General features: G+C 44.7%; 1 protein-coding gene and 1 long non-coding RNA gene across 4 annotated transcripts in view; one reads left to right on the forward strand and one right to left on the reverse strand.

The window, feature by feature from the left end:
- OXSR1 (oxidative stress responsive kinase 1) overlaps positions 1-21,827 on the forward strand; it is a 191,544-nt gene that overhangs the window by 39,268 nt on the left and 130,449 nt on the right. The gene's annotated exons all lie outside the window — the stretch shown is intronic.
- LOC137518292 (uncharacterized) overlaps positions 1-21,827 on the reverse strand; it is a 31,307-nt gene that overhangs the window by 8,014 nt on the left and 1,466 nt on the right. The window contains exon 2 of one of the 2 annotated variants that reach the window (XR_011020777.1): positions 6,197-6,552. The exons of the other annotated variant lie outside the window; for it this stretch is intronic. This is a non-coding gene — a long non-coding RNA (uncharacterized lncRNA). Of the gene's footprint in view, positions 1-6,196; positions 6,553-21,827 lie in introns of those variants that run through there. 2 annotated transcript variants of the gene reach the window in all.

Consider the following 21,827-nt stretch of genomic DNA (forward strand, 5'->3'; position numbering starts at 1 on the left):
GGGAAGGTCCAAGCTAAATATAAAATAAAAAAATCTACTTACCTGAGGCCTCCTTCAGCCCCTGGCAGCCGTTCTGTGCCCTCGCTGCAGCCTAGGTCCCCTCCGTTGCAGATGCTGACCTCGCCAGGGTAAGTGGATCCTCACCCATCCTCGCATCTGACCCAGAGACGAGCGTTCTTAAAGTAAATGGGAACCGCATTTACAAAAAATGAGACAGATACTTACCCAAGGAGTGGGTAGGCTCTGGGTCCTATAAAGCCTACCCGCTCCTCTCCTGGTCCCCTCGTTCCAGTGCTGGCTCGCCGGTAGCAGTATTTGACTACTTTAGTCAAATACTGCTTTACCCGGCCGAAGGAGGCTTCAGAAGTCTTCAGTGAGCCCGAGTGCTCCTGAAGAAGGGCGGCCCTGTACTGCACCTGCGCAAGCACGCTCTCTTGCACGCTCACGCCTGTGCAGTATGGAGCCGCACGTCTTCAGGAGGACATGGCTCCCGAAGACTTCCAAATACCCTTTCGGTGGGGGATTGAAACTGGGGGCAGCCAGCACAGGATAGAGAGCACCGAGAGAGGAGACAGAAGGCTCTATAGGACCCAGAGCCTTCCCTCTCCTTAGGTAAGTATTTGCTTCATTTTTTTAAAAATGTGGTTCCCATTCACTTTAAACATTTTTACTTACCTGGGGATTCCTGCAGCCCCATAAGCATGGATGTGTCCCTCGCCGTTCTCCCGCAGTCCTCCGTTAAGGGCCGCTATTAGCTCCTGCATTCTGCTCAGTCGGTCCCAGTCTGACTTAGTGATGTCAGCCAGGGTCTTCTGCGCTTGCACAGAAGGTCAGCGCATGCGCATAATGCCCACTGATGACTTCACTTAGCCGAATACCGGAGCTGATTGCAGGTTAACGGAGGTCTGCGGGAGGATGGTGAGAAGACGCATCTGTGCTTATTATTATTATTATTATTATTATTGATTTATGAAGCGCCAGCATATTGGTGCTGATTATGGAGCTGGAGGAAGCCCCGGTCTAAAAAATCTTTAAGAACGCTCGTCTCTGGTACAATTTAAAGGGAAACTGAAGTGTGAGACACATGGAGGCTGCTATATTTATTGCCTTTTAAACAATACAAGTTGCCTGGCGTCCTTCTGATCTCTTTGGCTGCAGTATTGTCTGAGGCACACACCTGAAACAAGCATGCAGCTAATCCAGTCAGACTTCAGTCAGAGCACCTGATGTGCATGCTTGTTCAGGGTTTATGGCTACAAGTGTTCGAGGCAGAGGATCAGCAGGACTGGTATTGTTTTATAAAGGAAATAAATATGGCAGCTTCTATATCTCTCTCCCTTCAGGTTCCCTTTTAATTATCACTAAACCATGTTGTGGGAGAGCTGCACACATGCTACATTCTTGGCAGGTATTGTCCCGAATGATCATCTCAGCCAAGGTTTCTGTAGCGTGTATACAAAGCTCTCCTGCCTGTAAATCGGGTCATTGTTCTGTAACCCATTGTTCACTGTTTGATACCTGTTGTACTTGTAATCTGCTTTATTGGATGCATCTGCGTTGAGCAGAAAGACCCCCACTTGTTATATAAATGTTTGTGTAAAACAATGGTTCAAAATCAACAGCCTATGAGTCATCTCTGCAAATGTCTGTAAAGTGCTCTTATAAATCCTCCAGTATGTCAGATGAGCAAATATTGACAGCAGTGTTGCATAGCCTGCCTAAGCAACTGCTGTTTACTGCTGATAATAGAAATTTGAATAACCTGCCATCATAGCTGCCAAACACTTGCAATAAAGATCTGTAGTTCAATATAATGTTTACATAACTGAAAATGGGGTTAGGCATGTCCAAATTGCATCGTGATTGTGGTTGTGTGCAGTGGCGTAGCAATAGGGGGTTGCGACCGCACCAGGGCACTTGGGCCAGAGGGGCCCTCCCTCGACTGCAGTATTAGCTCTTTATTGGTCCTGTGCTGGTAATAATCACTTCTATAGATGCTCTGAATAGTAGTAATCATTAACAAACTGTCCTCATTCCCTTCTTGCACCTCTGTCCAGCTCCCTCCACACTGCAAAGCCGTTTTGCGATTCTGTTCCCGATTCCGATTTGCAATTCCGATTTTCCCTGAATGCAATCAACAAAGGGAGGAAAAAACGCAGCATGCAGTAACGATTAAAAATCGGCATCGGATGTAAAAAACGATTAAATATTGGAATCGCATGCAGTGTGCAGGGAGCTACACTGGTTGTCCTTGGCAGGTTTTGGTGCACAGTATCCATTGTTATGTATAGAGTGCTTGGGGATCCCAGTGTAAAACTTGCAATGGGGCCCACAGCTCCTTAGTTACACCACTGAGTTGTGTGGTATCTTGGTGGGACTTGTATTTGTGTAAATATCATTCAGTGGCCAAATGCTACCCCTACAGCCCTCCACACAGTGTTGTGCTGTAGCACTGCAATCACTGGCCATATACAGTGGACATGTGCAATGCATACAGTTTTTCACATAGCAGGATTACACACTTGCCTTGCCGTGCTGCAGTATGAAAGTACATCCTCGTTCAGTCAGCGGAAAGCGGTTTTCTATTTGCATTTCGATTTCCTGAACTAGTAACCATTATTGGATCCTGATTTACTAAATTATAGTTATAATCCTCAGCGAAGTAGTCTTACTCTCTTTGCACCTGCAGTACCCAGTGCTCAAAACAGATGTGGTCACCACCAGGGCACAAACCACAAAGGGCATTTAGTTGTGCAAACAGAGTATATATTTATTCAAAATCACAGTCCCAAAGATAAAACCAGAACTCACATTGTGGGTCCATGCACACTGGACCCCTCTTGCATAGTATCACATAAAAAGGTATCTGTATGGACACGGCGGTCGCATACACCTTTTGATATCACCTCACTCAGGTGGATTGGAGTAGCCCGTTCTCCTTCCCGACGTCATCAGGGGTACCCAAAAGCTGAAACCTAGGTCGGGAAGGAGATATTATGCAAGAGGGGTCCAGTGTGCATGGACCCACAATGTGAGTTCTGGTTTTATCTTTGTGACTTTGATTTTGAATAAATATATACTCTGTGTTTGCTTAACTAAACGCCCTTTGTGGTTTGTGCCCTGGTGGTGGCCACATCCGTTTTGAGCACTGGGTACTGCAGGTGCAAAGAGAGTGAGACTACTGCGCTCAGGATTATACTTTATTTAGCTTCTTTGTTCCACTGTGAATCGGGATTCCTCTGGCTGCGATTACAGTATTCAAATTTGATTGCGCTCATATCACTATTGTTCATCTGCATTATAGTTGTGACTGGTGACAGGTTAGTTTCTATACCAGTATTGTTTGTATATACCATAAAAATGCTTTCTGAGTATTCTAAACATTTTGATTTTGACATTATATGTTGAGACTCCCTTTATTCTGTTTTATTGTAGATATTTGTGCTTGGTAAATGTGGTTGTTGATCTCCAAACATAAACACATGTAATTTGATGCCTTAATTTAAGGTATTTGCAGAAGAATGTATCTGATAAGCTGTGTGTTCTACATGCAAAAGAAGGAAACACAAACCAGAGCCCCCAATAGTGTATTATTGATAAACAATTAGCAATGTTTGTAAATAAATGGGTTATACTCACAACTCCGGGTTGCCGAATGTTAGGCAACCACTCTTAGCGCCTATGGGGAAATTAGACCTGTCCCCACTCAGGCTAAAAAGTTGCTCTCTGTAGAAAAGAAAGGGTGTCCACACCCATCCACCAGGTGGATAATATAATATGAGAAAATACAGAGGCGCCAGCAGAATAAAATCAGTATTAATCTTTAACATCACATAAAATGCGGGTGGCAAGGGTGGGCTTGCCTCCCAACCAGTCAACACACCTACTTTTTGTGGTATATATAAAGAAGTTTTAATTGGTACTTCAAAACATATTTTATGTTTTGGAGTACGAATTAAAACTTCTTTATATATGTTACGGCCAAAACCAGAAATCGGCCAATTCTAGAATTGGCCGGCCGTTTCTAGAATTGGCCAATTTGACGTCGGCCAAAGTCCAAAATGCTGGGAATTCCTGACATTGGCCGGCCAGTTCTAGAAACGGCCAAAGTCAGTCGGCCAAAGTCCAAAACGCACAGATCCCAGAACATTGGGTCCTGTCCAGCACCATGAATGGCACTCGGAACCTCCTCTCTGCTCTGAAAGATACACAACAGCATAATACTCTTCACAGGAAAAAAAAAACGTTCTTTGTCACAGCGAATACACAGTCCTGCAACAAATCAGCAGCGTGTCTACTTCTTGACGAAAGCAGACAAATTTATCATCCTGCGCTTTGCATGGCTGGGGGGGCTTCGCTGGGTGCGTCGCATGGCTGGGGGGGGGGGGCTTCACTGGGCACTTTGCATTGCTGGGGGTGCTTTGCATGGCTGGGGGGCTTAAATGCGCACTTTTCATGTCTGGGGTGCTTCACTGAGCACTTTGCATTGCTGGGGGTGCTTTGAATGGCGGGGGGGGGGGGGGGTGCGCACTTTGCATGGCTGGGGTTCTTCACTAGGTGCTTTGCATGGCTGGGGGGACTTCACTGCGCACTTTGCATTGCTGGGGGTGCCTTGCATGGCAGGGGGGGGGGGGGCTGCGCACTTTGCATGGCTGGGGTGCTTCACTAGGTGCTTTGCATGGCTGGGGGGGGGGGGCTGCGCACTTTGCATTGCTGGGGGTGCTTTGCATGGCTGGAGGAGGGCGCTTTTCTGTGTGCTTTGATTGGCTGGGAGGGGGCTTTCGTGTGCGCCGGGAGAGTTGCTTGCTGTGCGCCTACTCACAGACCTCCGATCAGGGCGAAGAGGCAGGGAGAAGCGGAGAGAGGCAGAGTACCCGCCCGGACCTGTACACTTCACATGCGAAAGTGCCAAATGACTGGCGCTTCCGCACTGAAGTGTTCACGTCCTGCGGGTGACTTGTGTGCTTTGCCTCTCTCCGCCTCTTCGGTCCGGTCACCCTGATCTGAGGTTTGATTAGTGCAGGCAGCGGGGGAGAGCCGAGGGAGCAGGACTTCGGGACTTGGCTGGCCACATACAGCCACAACGAGTTCTGGCCGGCCAAAGTCCGAAATGAGGGTACATTTCTCACATTGGCCGCATCAGCCGGCCACTTCTCGTTTTGACCGGCCAGAACCCGAAGTGGCCAGACTTCGGGTTCTGGCCGTAACATATATACCACAAAAAGTAGGTGTGTTGATTGGTTGGAAGGCAAACCCACCCTTGCTACCAGCATTTTATGTGATTTTAAAGATTAACACTGATTTTATTCTGCGGCTTGATCCCCGCGGGTGGACAATAGAAAAAACAAGCGGCAGATAAGAAGCGCCCGCGAGGACGAGCGGGAATCGATCCACGCGCCTGTGCGGACACGCCGGCATCAAGCCAGCGGCTCTATTCCGGTGCATAAACGCACAGTTTATGCTCGGCATAAGAGCCACCAACTCTCCCAATCTTAGTGGGATAAACCTAAAATTAACTGCTAAAAAAATATACCTGGAAGGGTTAATACACGTTTTACTTAATTTAGCTGCTGATTGATTAGCTTGCCAGATTGCCTGGTACACACCATGCAATTTCCCATCACATGGGTCGAATAGAAAATTTCAGACAGGTCTGATTTGATTGCCAAACTATTTTCTGATCACTTCTATCTCAACAAAATAAAAAAAAAGATTGGAAATCAGATTGGACCTGTTGGATATTATCTGTTTGACCCATCTATCTGAAGGCAAAGTGCATGGTGTGTACCAGGCATAATTGTCAGATATGTACTAAGCTGTGTAAATAATGCAGAAATGTTTCTGCAAAAGGGAAAGGACATTTTTAATGTCATTTAATTACAGAATGATTAGCACAGCCCTGATCTGTTTATTACATATATTGTGGAATTACAATTTGAAGACGATATTTCCTTCTAAATGTAATAAAAAAAAGTCACCTTAACACATACATGTGCTTGCCCAGAAAATGTTATGATTTTAAATTTATGGCACTGTTCTCAGCAGGTGAAAAGTAGAACTAAATTTAACGTTTCTGTGAACTCGAGAAACTGTTCCCTCCTGCTGGAAAACACTTTCCATTGGGTAAGAAATTCCACACTGGAACATGTGATAGAACCCATAAGGCGAAACATGCCAGAATATGAAAATATGAGGGTTGCTACATGCAATTTGCTTTATTTTAGTAAGCAGAAGGAGAAAGTGGTCCTTGTGGTCACATACAGAGATGCCCAGTGTTGCCACACACTGCTGTTTTGTGGTGATCTAAGGGGGGCGGTGGCTGCACACCTTTCAATGGTCCTTGTTCTGAATCCCCTCTGGCACATTGCCTCCATAGCTCTCATGACAGGGAGATCACAGCAGAATATCAATAAGCCTCAGAATTCAGGCCTCTCTGGAAGTAGAGAATTTCAGGAATTTCCTCACTATGGAGTGGGTGGGGCTTCCTTTCTCTCACACTCTGTGTGAATTCAGGCTTTTCAGTCAGGGTAGAGAGGCTGACTTCTTCTTGGCCTTCTAGTTGAAGACAAGACCCCACGTTAACTGAGTCTATGCTGGGCCTTGTAGTCTAGCATGAGGGCCCGTTTCCACTATCGCAAATCTGCATGCGTTTCCTGTATGCAGATTCGCACAGCCAATACAAGTAGATGGGCCAGTTTCCACTTGTCAGTTTTCCTGAGCATTTTTCTGTGCAGGATTTTTCTGCACGGCAGAGTCCTCAGAATTCGCCTGCGTGTGGAATGCATGCGAATCGCCGCTAATGTATTTATTTAATAGGGAAATCGCCTGCGGCTTTGGTATGCGAATTTTCATGCAGAATTCGCATCCACATGCCAATTTTTACCGCGGCGATTCGCACCGCACAAGTGGAAACGGGCCCTGAATGATAGCATAAATGATCCAGCAAACGAGGGGTGTGTTTTTTTTTTTTTTTTTTTTTATTGTCATGTGATAAGATTATAAAACTACCCTGGGTCCTAGTGAAACATAGTGGGGATTGCAGAAAGATTACCAGGTCTCTTTTCCACATGTAGCTGAAGGTGGTGAATTTACGGCCTGTCAGCTTCTCCTGTCCACCAGCTGGGCGTTGCTAGCGCTGGGCATGGGCGGCATGCAGGCGCCTCCCCAATGGAGTTGCATCTGAGCACAGCACTTGCTGTCCTTCGACATGACCTGAGATGGTTTTTGGAGGCTGGGTATTTGTTGTTTATAAAGCGCCAAACATAATGTCACCACATGTCAGTAGTGACACCAAACTAACAGTTCATCTGCCCATGGAAAAGAGGCCTTAAAGGAGAACTGTAAGCTATATTAAAAAAAGTTAAACTTATCTTGGGCTTCTACCGGCCTCCCACAGATTTCCTGTGCCTGCGCCAGGACAAAATGGTCCTCCGCTTTCCCTCCTTGAGTTGGGGAAAATAATGCTAATGGCATGTAAGTTGGGATTTCCTACCCTGTAGGGGAATTTCAGGCTTGTGCACACTTGATGCATTTTCTGGGCCACAGCTCGATACATTTTCCTATAGAGAAGACCTGCAATGGCACTGTTGGACCTTTTCCACCAGTGTGTTGAAACACGCTGGTGACAAAGGTCTTCTCTGTGGGAAAAATGTATCGAGCTGTGGCCCAGGAAATGCATTCAGTGTGCACAAGCCTGAAATTCCCCTACAGGGGAAGAGATCCCATTTTACATGCCATTAGCATTATTTTCCTCAACTCAAGTAGGGGAAGCGGAGGACCGAGGAAATCCCAACTTAGATGTCATTAGCATTATTGTCCCCAACTCCAAGTCTGGTGACATTTGTTAAACTGTGGAAATCAACTTGATTTTTATCCAGTCTTCACTTGTGAGAGGAAGTGAAGAACAAAAAAGTTGTACCAGGGACACAAGCAACATTAAAAAACCTGGCAGATGATCCACCCCAGAGGTGACCACACCTTTTCAGCATGCAAGCTACTTTGAAAATTATGAATTTGAAAATGATCTACACATCTGTCGGAAAGCATGCAGCTCAACTCGGATGCCTATGTAACCCGCTGAAAAGCACATAAAAAGATAAACATACAGTGTGTGTATACAAGCCTTGCTTGTGTGTCGAGCTTTTATTTCTGTCAGCATGTCCATTTCTTTCTCATAAAACAAAGGCTCATTCTCCACTTAGTTTTAAAAACTGATGTACTGTATATTCTGGTGTATAAGACTACTTTTTAACCCTTGAAAATAATCTGAAAAGTCAGGGGTCGCCTTGTACGGCAGGTGTCATTGATGCCGGGTGATACGCCTCTCAGATCTCTCTGCTGAGGCCTGTAGTGCAAGCGCACATGTGCGAGATCTGAGAGGAAGAGGAGGAGATAAATAGGATACAAGGGTGGGCAAGAAGGGTGAAAGAGGCATGTTTTATGGGCACAGCGCAATCTAATCTTCCATACCGCTCTGATAAACAGGGAGACTGGGCGAGCTGACCAATCCGCTTATAGGGAGAGTTGTCCAACCAGTCAATCGCCTATATACTGGATGCCACATACTACTAGTACAGCGCCAGTATCTGTTCATCCATAGCACCAGTATATGATTTTTTAAAATTTTTTTATTTGGTGTGCATTGGAAGAGGGGTAATCTTATATGGCGAGTATATCCCAAACTCTATATTTTAACTGGAAAAGTTGGGGGGTCGTCTAATACGCCGGAATATACGGTAAACGTTTCACTTTCACATCCACTTCAACGTACTGTGGTAAAATAACTGCAATTATGTATTTGTTTTATTTAAACATACTGCTACTGTTTTTGTTTTGTAATTCAGTGTTGTGTAAATTCACATATCTTTCTGAACCAGTACTGTATTATGTTGCTTATAATACAGTGTGGCAGTTTCCAGCTGATTATCTGGTTTGTGGTCAGAAGTGATAAAAAATGAGTGACTTTTTGTTTCTCTCTGTGTCCTTGCTTACCCATGCTGCTAAAACAGTAATGGAGATTGTGAATGCTAGACATTATATATGTCCCTGGGCAGAAGAGGCATTTTTCATTGGTACTCTAAGGTACCTCAGAAATGAGCGGAAACAATATTTGAGTTTTTGGTTAGCTCGGCCTGCAATTATATGCTTTTGTTTTCCCTACAGATGCCACTAGCCAAGAGCTAAAAATCAATTTACACTCAGTCTCCTCTCCGCCCCCCACCCCAATTTTCTGGTCACCTTTAGCTAGTGCTTGAAGCAGCCATCTTTTATAATAATGCACTATCTGTCCATTATTACTACACTGCCAGTAATGAGACTGTCTAACTGCAGGATAAAAAGATGTTTTAAACTATAAACCTCAATTACTCCATCAGATTCGCACCATCTAAAATACTTTTATTTAGCAATCTTCTTTAAAACGTTACAACATGTTAAAAAGTCCACATGTGGGTGTGCACCGTACGATGACGCACAGGCGTTTCGGGCCGTCCTCGGTCCTTTATCAAATCATGACAGACCCACACGTTTAAACTATTAACCTTTTTCTGTTTTGTTTTTTTTTTTCCTTTTTTCTTTGTACCAATTAGGCAGTGGATAATCAGTTCTTGTGTATTAGCCAGTCGACTGACCGGCAAATAGCTGATTCAACAGCGGCTGCGATTAGTGGCAGGGAGAGAACTTTACCAGACTTTGGGCTGGTTCACACGGACGTTTTACTGGCATTAAACGTAACGTTTTTAGGGATCTACTGCTGTCCCATGCAAGTGAATGGGGGACATTTAGTACAAGCTTTTGCAGGCTTTCATGAAAGCCTGTCAGTTGATCCCGGCGTCTCGTCTCATCTCAAAAGCAACATGCAGCTTCTAGAGGTCGTTTGAAAGCCCGCAAAAGCCACTGAAAGCCCAAAAAAGCCCATCCTTTCCCTATACTTCCTGCAAAAGCCCAGAAAATGCAACACTCTCCTAAAAGCCCTTAAAAGCCTTCAAAAGCTGCTCAAAGCTTAGCTGTTAAACTCTGGCATTCTTGAAAAAAAAAAACACAGCGTTTTAACGCGACTAGACAATTGTAAAGAGGCGCCCTAATCGTAGATAAAAGCATCTAAAAACAGTTTAAAATTGACAAAAACGTGAGGTAGCTTACCTCAATGACGACAAATCTTTGTAATAAACAAAAGATTTATTAAAGCACAGGCAACGCGTTTCGCGGGTCCAAGCCCGCTTCCTCAGGCCAATACAAGTGCCAAGCTAAATGAAATATTTAGCCAAGGGAGGCTCCCTTGTGAACCAGCCCTTTAACATCTTTCTCCGGTGCCTCACACTAACCCCTCCTCTTGTATACCTCTCCTTGGCCTCATACTAACCTACCCTCTCCTCTGCCTCATAACCTACCCTCTCCTCTGCCTCATAACCTACCCTCTCCTCTGCCTCATACTAACCTACCCTCTCCTCTGCCTCATACTAACCTACCCTCCTCCTCTGCCTCATACTAACCTACCCTCTCCTCTGCCTCATACTAACCTACCCTCTCCTCTGCCTCGTCAAATCAAATCAAAGATAGCTTTATTGGCATGACCAAGATTCATTACAGGTATTGCCAAAGCAAGGGGAAATAGGGGACATGGGAGGGGGTGGGGTAGGGGGACAATGGCTAAGCAGTCAGTGGACATTTTTAGGTTTACAGTTCTGTTATGCTCCTCTCAGTCTGTGGCATGCTGTGACATAGTGTGCAGCGATTGTCACTGTGGATTCCTCTTCTCCTAGTAGGATATATGTTTTTCTCTCATCTTCTAGTGTGAGAAAGTCTGGGAATAGTTCCGACAATTTCTTAAAGTAAGTGTCCCTGGTTGCAGTATATTTGGGGCAGTGCAGCAGGAAGTGGCTTTCATCCTCAAGGGTCTTCTGCTCACAGTGTTTGCATAGTCTCTCTTCCCTGGGTTTGTACGTCTGTCTGTGTCTCCCAGACTGTATTTCGAGGTTGTGAGCACTCAATCTGTATACACTCAGGATTTTCCTCTCTTGAGAGTTTTGCAGCTTTTCCAGGTATGGGGCCATTTTATATTCTCTTTGTAGAGACTGGTATATGGCTAGCTTTTGTGACTGTTTTATTTCACTCCTCCATTTTTCCACATAGTTTTCTTTGCTCTTAGCTGTGGTGTGTTTTATCTGGACTTTTGTTATGACCCGTGGGTCGGGGGTTGGAGGGAGTATAGAGCTGACCACGACTTTCAGTGCACACGGCTTTTCTTGGTCTTCATTGTGCAGCATGGCTTTGTAGTGGGGTGAGTCGGGGCTGCTGCTCTGTAGGTGGGCCCAGAAGGACAACACTCTCTTCTGTACCTCAAGCAGTAATGGGAATCTCCCCAGCTCAGCTCGGCAGGCATTGTTTGAGGTACTCCGATGGACATGGAGAAGGTGTTTGCAGAACTCAAGGTGGAATATTTGTTGGGCTGGATTCCCATTTTGATTGGTCTGGGTAGGTGGTGGGGCCCCATACTTCACTTCCATACAGTAGGATTGGGGTGATGACACTGTCAAAAACCTTCAGCCAGACCTTTACTGGTGGTTTGAGGTGGTACAGTTCTTTCCTGATGGCATAGAACGTTCGGCATGCTTTGGCTTTTAGGGCCTCCATGGCTGACTTAAGGCTTCCTGATTGGTTGATTTCCAGACCAAGGTAGGTATATTTATCGGTTCTGCTGATTTCACAGTCATTGAGTATAAAGGATGGGCTCTGGGCTGACCTGTTTTTCCTCTGGAACACCATGGTTTTGGTTTTCTTTAGATTAATGGGGAGTGCCCATGTTGTGCTAAATTTCTCCAGGGTTTCTAGGCTGTCTTGTAGGCCTTCTTTAGTTGGTGATAGCAGTAAGAGGTCATCTGCATACAGTAAGAATTTCACTGTTGTGTCATGCAGGGTGAGTCCTGGTGCTGATGAAGCTTCTAGGGCTGAGGCTAATTTGTTGATGTATATGTTGAAAAGTGTTGGACTCAGGCTGCAACCCTGTCTTACCCCCCGACCCTGGAGGAAAAAAGGTGTTCTTTTCCCATACTAACCTACCCTCTCCTCTGCCTCATACTAACCTACCCTCTCCTCTGCCTCATACTAACCTACCCTCTCCTTTGCCTCAGACTGTGAGCGTCCTGGAATGGTTTCAGCAGTGATTTCCACTGTCAAGGAATTTCCTGCTATTGCAAAAGCCCTATGCTAATGCAAGCCCATACCAGTGATTTCACAGGTGCATTTGCGATTTGCCAAAATTGAAATCCTGCAGCACTTTTTTGAGAAATTTCATTCAGGGAATGAAGGGTCAAAATCACGTTCCCAGAAAATCACGCCGGAATACGCTGGTTCTTAAATGCAGAAATCAATATAAAAAATGTGCTAGCAGTTTTGTAGCATTTTGCATTTTGTTATTTTCAATACTCAATGAAGTAAAATGCAGTAGAATGTAAAAACATGGAAAAATGCATTCCCCTGCATCTCCATTGAGCAGAGTAACCAAGCAGCTCAGGGTGACCCAAACTACTAGGAATGTATAGGGGGATGAAAGGAACAAAAAAGCCCTCCTACTAAAAAAGCAAAGCTTGGGGTAATTGCCTTCTTAAAACAGAAGGAAATTTGCTATAATTCAGTTATAAGTGAACATTTGTGGTTACCCACAATGCACTACCACTAAATATGCAAATTATCCCTTTTCGTCACCCTGAGCTGCTTGATTACTCTGTTGTACTGATCCAAGCCCCATCTCATACAGCCTTATCAATCCCTGCCATGTACTGATGAGGACCAAAAGTCCGAAACAGGCTGTCTACATGTGGGTTTGATATGGCTGTGTAAAACTTAAAGCTATAGGCTTGCTATACACCAGCGGTTCTGGATACTTGCTTTGCTTACCAAGGGCCAAAAGGGATAATTTGCATATTTAGTGGTAGTGCATTGTGGGTAACCACAAATGTTCACTTATAACTGAATTATTGCAAATTTCCTTCTGTTTTAAGAAGGCAATTACACCAAACCTCTCCATTGAGATGAGCGTTTTTACATGCGTTTTTGTAAATTATGCAGCAAGTCACATACATGCGGTTTTACACACGACCCATAGACTTGCATTAGCGGCTAAAAACGCTAGTATTTGTTTCCTGCCTGAAGGAATTTGTAACACTTAGGTTTCAAAGCCTGCTTTTAATTAGTTACTGTATTTTCCTTTGATCAGTCTGGGTTGGAGGTATCTGCAGCTCCTGTTTCCTTTGCTGCTGTCAGTATCCCTGCCAGGTGATGCACAGTGAACCTAGTCTTGTCACGTTGGCACAGTTCTGTGCCTCTCCTAAGACCTAATGCATCCAGGAATAGTCGGGCTGTCACTTCCTTAGAGTGATAAAGTGAATTATCTGCGCCTTTTCCTCCTCCTATAGCAGATGCATATTACTCCCAAACATGACCACTATAACCTTACTGGAATCTTGCTCTAAATACTGTATCTTGATTACAGATTCCTGCTCTCTTGTGGACATAGCAACAATCCATTGCAGTTAGTTCCTAACCAGCAGTGCTGTGTGAGATTAATCAGCTCTGGGGCTATGAAAAGAGAAATCTCGCAACTCCCATTAGATGGATAATGGCATTGCTCGTACATAGGAAAAGCTTTCTGCAGTAACCCTAAAGACATTTCACACAAGCCCTGAGTTGTTTCCCTCCTGGATGCAGATGGTGGAGCTGAGAACAATGACCTGCTCCTGAAGGTGTGTCCTCTACTCCATGGGTCCCCAACCTGGGGGCCGTGGCCCGCTGGAGGTCCTTGGGCAGATTTCTGGGGGGCCGCGGCTTCTGCCTCTCCCCCCGCGGCCGCCGCTCCTGTTACCTTATGAGCGGGCGGCCGCTTCCTTCTTTATATTCCTTCAGCCGCGGCTCTCCTCTTCGCAGCATGTCGTATTACAGCAGCGCTTCCTGCACGGCTGCTGTAAGGAGCCAAGGGTGCCGGGACAGCGGTTCCCATAGTAACGGTGATGCGTATCGCCGCTACAGGAAGCCGCTACCCCACCTCCTTCCCTCCTTACAGCAGCCGCGCAGGAAGCGCTGCTGAAATACGACATGCTGCGAAGAGGAGAGCCGAGGCTGGAGGAATATAAGGAAGGAAACGGGGGGAGGGGGGGGGAATTGAGAGGGCACCTCTGCTAGCTACACTGGGGCAGCTATACTGGGGTAACTACTGGGCTAACTGTACCGGCTACACTGGGCTACCTGTACTTGCTATACTGGGCTACCTGTACTTGCTATACTGGGCTACCTGTACTTGCTATACTGGGCTAACTGTACTTGCTATACTGGGCTAACTGTACTTGCTATACTGGGCTAACTGTACTTGCTATACTGGGCTAACTGTACTTGCTATACTGGGCTAACTGTACTTGCTATACTGGGCTAACTGTACTTGCTATACTGGGCTAACTGTACTTGCTATACTGGGCTAACTGTACTTGCTATACTGGGCTAACTGTACTTGCTATACTGGGCTAACTGTACTTGCTATACTGGGCTAACTGTACTTGCTATACTGGGCTAACTGTACTTGCTATACTGGGCTAACTGTACTTGCTATACTGGGCTAACTGTACTTGCTATACTGGGCTAACTGTACTTGCTATACTGGGCTAACTGTACTTGCTATACTGGGCTAACTGTACTTGCTATACTGGGCTAACTGTACTTGCTATACTGGGCTAACTGTACTTGCTATACTGGGCTAACTGTACTTGCTATACTGGGCTAACTGTACTTGCTATACTGGGCTAACTGTACTTGCTATACTGGGCTAACTGTACTTGCTATACTGGGCTAACTGTACTTGCTATACTGGGCTAACTGTACTTGCTATACTGGGCTAACTGTACTTGCTATACTGGGCTAACTGTACTAGCTATACTGGGCTAACTGTACTAGCTATACTGTGGTAACTGTACTTGCTGTACTGTGGTAACTGTACTTGCTGTACTGTGGTAACTGTACTTGCTGTACTGTGGTAACTGTACTTGCTGTACTGTGGTAACTGTACTAGCTGTACTGTGGTAACTGTGCTAGCTATACTGTGGTAACTGTGCTTGCTATACTGTGGTAACTGTGCTTGCTATAGTGTGGTAACTGTACTAGCTATAGTGTGGTAACTGTACTAGCTATAGTGTGGTAACTGTACTAGCTATAGTGTGGTAACTGTACTAGCTATAGTGTGGTAACTGTACTAGCTATAGTGTGGTAACTGTACTAGCTATAGTGTGGTAACTGTACTAGCTATAGTGTGGTAACTGTACTAGCTATAGTGTGGTAACTGTACTAGCTATAGTGTGGTAACTGTACTAGCTATACTGTGGTAACTGTACTAGCTATACTGGGGTAACTGTACTTGCTATATTGGGGTAACTATACTTGCTATATTGGGGTAACTATACTAACTATATTGGGGTAACTATACTACCTAATTAACTATACTGAGGCAACTATAGTCCTTATACAGGGGCAACTGTGTTAGCTACCTATACTGGGGGCAACTATACCTAGATACCTACTTACCTATATACTACACTCAAAATCAGGGAAAAGAGGGGGGGCTGCCGCCGCCACTAACCACGCCCCCTCCCCCCGGGGGGCCCCAGAGAAAAGTTTGGTCGGGATAGTGGGCCCCGGGCTTAAAAAGGTTGGGGACCCCTGCTCTACTCCATTAGATTTTGGTTTGACCTTGGTGTATGATTTTGGTGCAGAAATGCCAGAACTCAAATATAACTCTGATTAAAAACTAGTGAAACGTTAAATCCTCAAGTATATTCCCCGACCCTCAACTCCTTCACCTGTTCTATAAGCCTTTTCTAACACTAGCCTTTCTTTCAAGGTCAGTTTGTAAGGTTCTGTACAGTAGAGTTGCTCTGCAGTTGACGGTGGGTTGGCATTTACGGGTTGTATGCAGTAAACTGAGTTAAAGCAGAAGGGACAGCTATACTATCTCAGGAAAAAAAAGTAAGTAGATAAATACTTGTTCTACTTATATAACATATGGTATGGTTTGTACTGTCTAAGTTTTGAGTTCAGTGAATTGTATATCCTACTAATATAATAAATGGGAAAGTTCAGATGTTTGGATGTTTGTTACTCGATTAAGCAAAATTGGCTGAACGGATTTGAATGAAATTTGGCACACACATAGTACATTACCTGGAATAAAGTATAGGATACTTTTTATTCCCATAACCAAAAAGGGGGCGGAGACAAATACAAATTTCACTGGAAAATGTAAACTGCAGCCATTCTTACACTGTTAATGGTAGGGTTCTCAAACTTTGCACAGTTGGTTACTGGGTGACTGGGATTAATATTCAGAAAAGTGGGTGGAGTCTATAAAAGCCAATCAAAATTAACCTATTGATTTTCAAGGGGAATATTTACATTGCCGCCATTCTTGCACTGTTAATGGCACAAGCCTCAAACCTGGTACAGTTGATCATTGGGTGACTGGGGTTCAATTTCAGAAAGGGGGTGGAGCCACAAACAGCCAATTAGATTTGTTTCATTCCAATGCAAATTATTGATGCCAAACACTGCAAAGCTTACAAACTTGGTAATTGATTAATTGTGCGTTAGGGTTAGAAAAGTGGGCACAGCCAACACCAGGCAAATACATAAGGGGGCAACGCCGGGTCATAAGTGGGTGGAGACAAATACAAATTTTACTGGAAAAAAGTAAACAGCAGCCATTCTTCCACTGTTAATGGTAGGGTTCTCAAACTTTGTACAGGTGGCTACTGGGTGACTGGGGTTAATATTCAGAAAAGTGGGTGGAGCCTACAAAAGGCAATCAAAAATTACCTACTGATTTTTCAGGGGAATATTTCATTGCTGCCATTGTTGCACTGTTAACCTCCCTGGCGTTCTATTAAGATCGCCAGGGCGGCTGCGGGAGGGTTTTTTTTAAATAATAAAAAAAAACTATTTCATGCAGCCAACTGAAAGTTGGCTGCATGAAAGCCCACTAGAGGCCTCCGGCAATCAGAATTAACAAGGAAGGCCGCAATGAGCAGCCTCCCTTGTTTTGCTTACCTCGTCGCCATAGCGACGAGCGGAGTGACGTCAGCCGACGTTCTGACGTCAGCCGCCTCCGATCCAGCCCTTAGCGCTGGCCGGAACTTTTGTTCCGGCTGCGCAGGGCTCGGGCGGCTGGGGGGACCCTCTTTTGCTGCTGCTCGCGGCGGATCGCCGCAGAGCGGCAGCGATCAGGTAGCACACGCGGCTGGCAAAGTGCCGGCTGCGTGTGCTGCTTTATATTTGATAAACGCCCCAGCGGGGCCTGAGCGGCGACCTCCGGCTGTAATGGACGTATATAGTCGTTCTTACCGCTAAGGAGGTTAATGGCACAAGCCTCAAACCTGGTACAGTTGTTCATTGCGTGACTGAGTTTACATTTATTAAACGGGGTGGAGCCACACACAGCCGATATGATTTGTTTCATTTTAATGCAGGTTATTGATGCCAAAGTCCGCAAAGCTCACAAACTTGGTCATTGAGTAATTGATTGTGAGTTAGGGTTAGGAAAAGTGGGCGCAGCCAACACCTGCAAAATACATAATCGGGCAATGCCGGGTCATCGGTAGGCGGAGACAAATGCAAATTTCACTGAGAAAATGTAAACTGCAGCAATTACACTTTTAATGGTAGGGTTCTCAAACTTTGCACAATTGGTCACTGGGTAACTGGGATTAATATTCAGAGAAGTGGGTGGAGCCTACAAAAGCCAATCAAAATTCACCTATTGATTTTCAAGGGGAATATGTAATTGCTACTATTCTTGCACTGTTAATGGCACAAGCCTTAAACCTGGTACAGTAGGTCATTGGGTGACTGAAGTTCAAATTCAGACAAAGGGGTGGAGCCACAAACAGCCGATCAGATTTGTTTAATCTCAATGCAAATTATTGATGACAAAGACCGCAAAGCTCACAAACTTGGTTATTGAGTAATTGTGTGTTAGGCTTAGTAATAGTAGGCGGAGCCAGCACCAGCCAAATACATACCTGAACAATGTTAGGAAATAAGTGGGTGGAGAAAAATACAAATTTCATTGCGCATATGTAAACTGCGGCCATTCTTACACTGTTAATGGTAGGGTTCTCAAACTTTGCACAGTTGGTCACTGGGTGACTGGGATTAATATTCAGAAAAGTGGGTGGAGCCTATAAAAGCCAATCAAAATCCACCTATTGATTTTTAAGGGGAATATTTAATTGCTGTCATTCTTGCACTGTTAATCACCTGTACCTGGTACAGTTGCCCATTGGGTGATTGGAGTTCAAATTCAGAAAAGGGGTGGAGCCACATCCAATCAGATTAATTTTATTTCATTGCAAATTATTGATGCCAAAGACTGCAAAGCTCACATACTTAGTCATTAATATTGTGTGTTAGGGTTAGAAAAAGTGGGCGGAGCCAACACTAGCCAAATACATACCCGGGCACCGCCGGGCGTCCAGCTAGTAGTAAATAAAAATAATACTGTTCCATGCATTTCCATTTTTACGGTCTCGGATTGAAGCCAATCCTGATGTAATTTCCTCCCCTATTTTTTTTTTTTTTTTTTTACCTTCTGAAATGGTGTATGCATTGCCAAACATCCTCCCAACTGTGCTAAAAACTAAACTGTCAAATTTAGCTTGCTTTGTAAACGCATGTGAACACAAAAGTTTGCTTTCTTAAAACCGAAATAATTTGCAATAATTCAGGTTGGAGTGAGCTTGAGAAACTCTCAAACTTGAGAAATTCTCAAGCTCACTCCAACCTGAATTATTGCAAATTCTTTGTTTTAAGAAAACAAACTTTTGTCTTCCTTAGTATTTTAGTAAGGGGGCTTTTAGGACCATTGTAGCCCCTCACACACTCCAATGAGTTCTGGTTCACCATGAGCTTGCTGGTTAGTCTGTACATGTGAACACAGCATATATGGTATTTCAGCATCTTCTGCAGAGGGTTGAGTTATATTTCCCTGCTCAGCCTGCTGTCACACTGAACCGCCCTTAGCCAGTCAGTGAGGAGCAGGAATGTGGGAGTGGAAAAAACAAGCTTCTTTCTCCCCAGCAAAGTACCAGAATAGAGCCAGGCTGACTGAGATAAGATTCATTACATCTGACACATTTATGATTATAAAGGAATGCTTGCAATTCAGTCTGCATGTAGCCTACATAATAAACATAGAGTAGTGGGTAAAAGGAATTTGATTTTCTGACTGACGATCTCGCTTTAAGCAAAAGTACGCCAGTAAAGTTTTACTGCACGATGAGTAGAGCATAAGGCATTGCATTTAATGTATCGTATTCTGCTCTACTCGGCATGCAGTAAAACTTTACGCACGTAATTCTGCAGTTTATTGCATATACCCCTTGACTGCTATACATGTTAACACTTGGGACAATTTACACAGGGGATAACGGCTGGTGTTGAAAGTCAACAGGCAGTGGTCAGCCAATTTAGCGTCTAAAAAAAACCTGGAATATCACCTCTGAAGGGCTAAGGCCGAAAACTCATATTGTAGCGAGTTCAAGTTCTTAAAGGTGGCCACTAAGGATATAATTTGCTGAATGACCACTAATGGAAAAAAAATCTAATCAATCTGATCAGATTAATGGAATCGATCCGATTTTCAAATCAATCATGTCAATCTGATTGGTTAAGAAATTTTTTTTGTCCATTAGTGGACCCAAAAGATCCTTGTTTATACGAAGAATCGTTTGTAATTGATTGGCAAATTGTATTGTTAGTGGACTCCTTAAAGGGGACCTGAACTCAGAACGTCCACTTCCTCTCTGCTCTAAAAGATAAACGGCATAATAACCTTTATAAAAGAGTTATCAGGCATTTTTACGCATTCCCGCTGAGGCAGGAACATCAACACATACATTTTTACGCATTGAACCACCAATGCGTAAAATTGTATGTTAATGTTCCTGCATCAGCGGGAATGTGTAAAAATGTACGCAATGCGGCCCGCCGACCCAGAGGTCGGCAAAAACTAAACGAGCTGGCGGAGGGGGACTGGAGCAGCAGTGAGTGACTACGAGGGCACAGGATGGCTGCATGGCGCTGGTAGAAGCCCAGGTAAGTGAAACTAATTTTTTGGGGTTTTTTTTGCCTGATAACTCCTTTAAGAAAAACATTTCTTTGTTCCAGCTGATATAAATCCTGCAAAAAAATAGTTTTGAGATCAGGTCCGCTTTAACCTCCCGATTGTAGCTCAGGCTAGCCCAGGCATGGACAAACTTGGCCCTCCAGCTGTTAAGGAACTAAAAGTCCCACAATGCATTGCAGGAGTCTTACAGCCACAGTCATGACTCATAAAGGCAAATGCTTTGTGGGACTTGTAGTTCCTTAACAGCTGGAAAGCCAAGTTTGCCCATGCCTGGGCTAGCCCCTGGAAGCTCAATACAGAGTATAGCGCGCAGCGAGCGTCTTTACTCTCCTTCAGGGGGATCCAGACGTCACTAGCCGTTTTCCTTCCTGTCCTCCGAGGCTCTGGTGAGATTGCAGACGGCAATCTCACTGCAGAGTTACAGCGCCACCCGGAGGATGGAGGTAAAATTGCAGTGCTGGAGCCCAGGGAGGTGAGTCAGAGTGCTGGGGTTGCTGCAGGCATTCTGGCGGCATGATTTTTTTTTTTTACCTGATTTTCGGGTCTGAAACATGCTGAAAAGACCATAAGATCTGGAAATAATCCAACCACCAGGGAGCTTAATGGATATGACTGACTGTTTCTGATCCAATTACTACAGTGATTGGGAACGATCGATCGTCCGTCCGCAGGGTTACATTGTAATGCATTTGTGTGAATGGACCCTGAGAGCCTCTTTTCACAGGTTCTAGTATTTAATTTTTTTTATTTTATTTTTATATTTTGCATCCTGTACTTAGAGTGGTAAATGTTCTTACAAAATCCGCATCTATTGTGATGACGTGTTTACTGCTCAGAAGTGGATGTAGAACTGTGCTGGCTGCAGTAATTGATTTATTTGGGAGTCTGGTTGGGAAATGCTGCCCTGAGTTTCTTGGAGACTTGCAGGCTATTTCAGTATGCCATTCATGTGCTGAGCTGGTGCCATTGTGCTAAAAACCTGCCACTGCTGGAGGGACTTTGCATAATTTAACTAGTGGGGCAGTGGCTTTAATACGCTTTTTGTAGCTGCAGGGTGCAGTAATGCCGGGTGCTTTTTGTGAGTTCAGCAATCATTATTTTTGTTCCACCTCATATATTTGTCCCTCCGCCTCTTCCTGAGCGTTCTCTCACAAAGCAGGCACTTAATGGGAAGTCAGCTGCCCACACGGCCGTACATGTGTTGTGTGCATGCTCTGTGCTGGGCACCTAGTCAGCCTTCTGCAGTTCTTTAGTATCAGCACTCTCCAGTGGGGTGTGTCACATCGTCTCTTAGCATGGCAGACCGGTGACAAGGCACATCTCAGTGCTGGGCTGATAGGGGATGGAATAGAACTACAGGGAAGTCATTCATAATAAAAATGAATGCCAGATAAACAAACATGCCCTTTATGGAGTATAGCAAGACATAAAGTGTACCTGTCATGTCTGCACAAGGTACACAAGTATCTCTAAATTGTCTCCCCAGTATGGGGAGATTAACCATGAGGCAAATCTCTCTCGGATCATATCTGAAGAGCTATCTGTTGCCTGCCCATACACCGCAGACTGATTTTCGATATATTTCAGCATGAAATCACCTAGTGAGGCTGGCTGCCCACCCAGGGCCTGTGCAGTGTAAATTCTCAGTATGATATAATTGGGATTTTGTTCC

This window comes from Hyperolius riggenbachi, chromosome 5 (genome assembly GCF_040937935.1).
Source record: "Hyperolius riggenbachi isolate aHypRig1 chromosome 5, aHypRig1.pri, whole genome shotgun sequence".
NCBI classification, from domain to species: Eukaryota; Metazoa; Chordata; class Amphibia; order Anura; family Hyperoliidae; genus Hyperolius; species Hyperolius riggenbachi.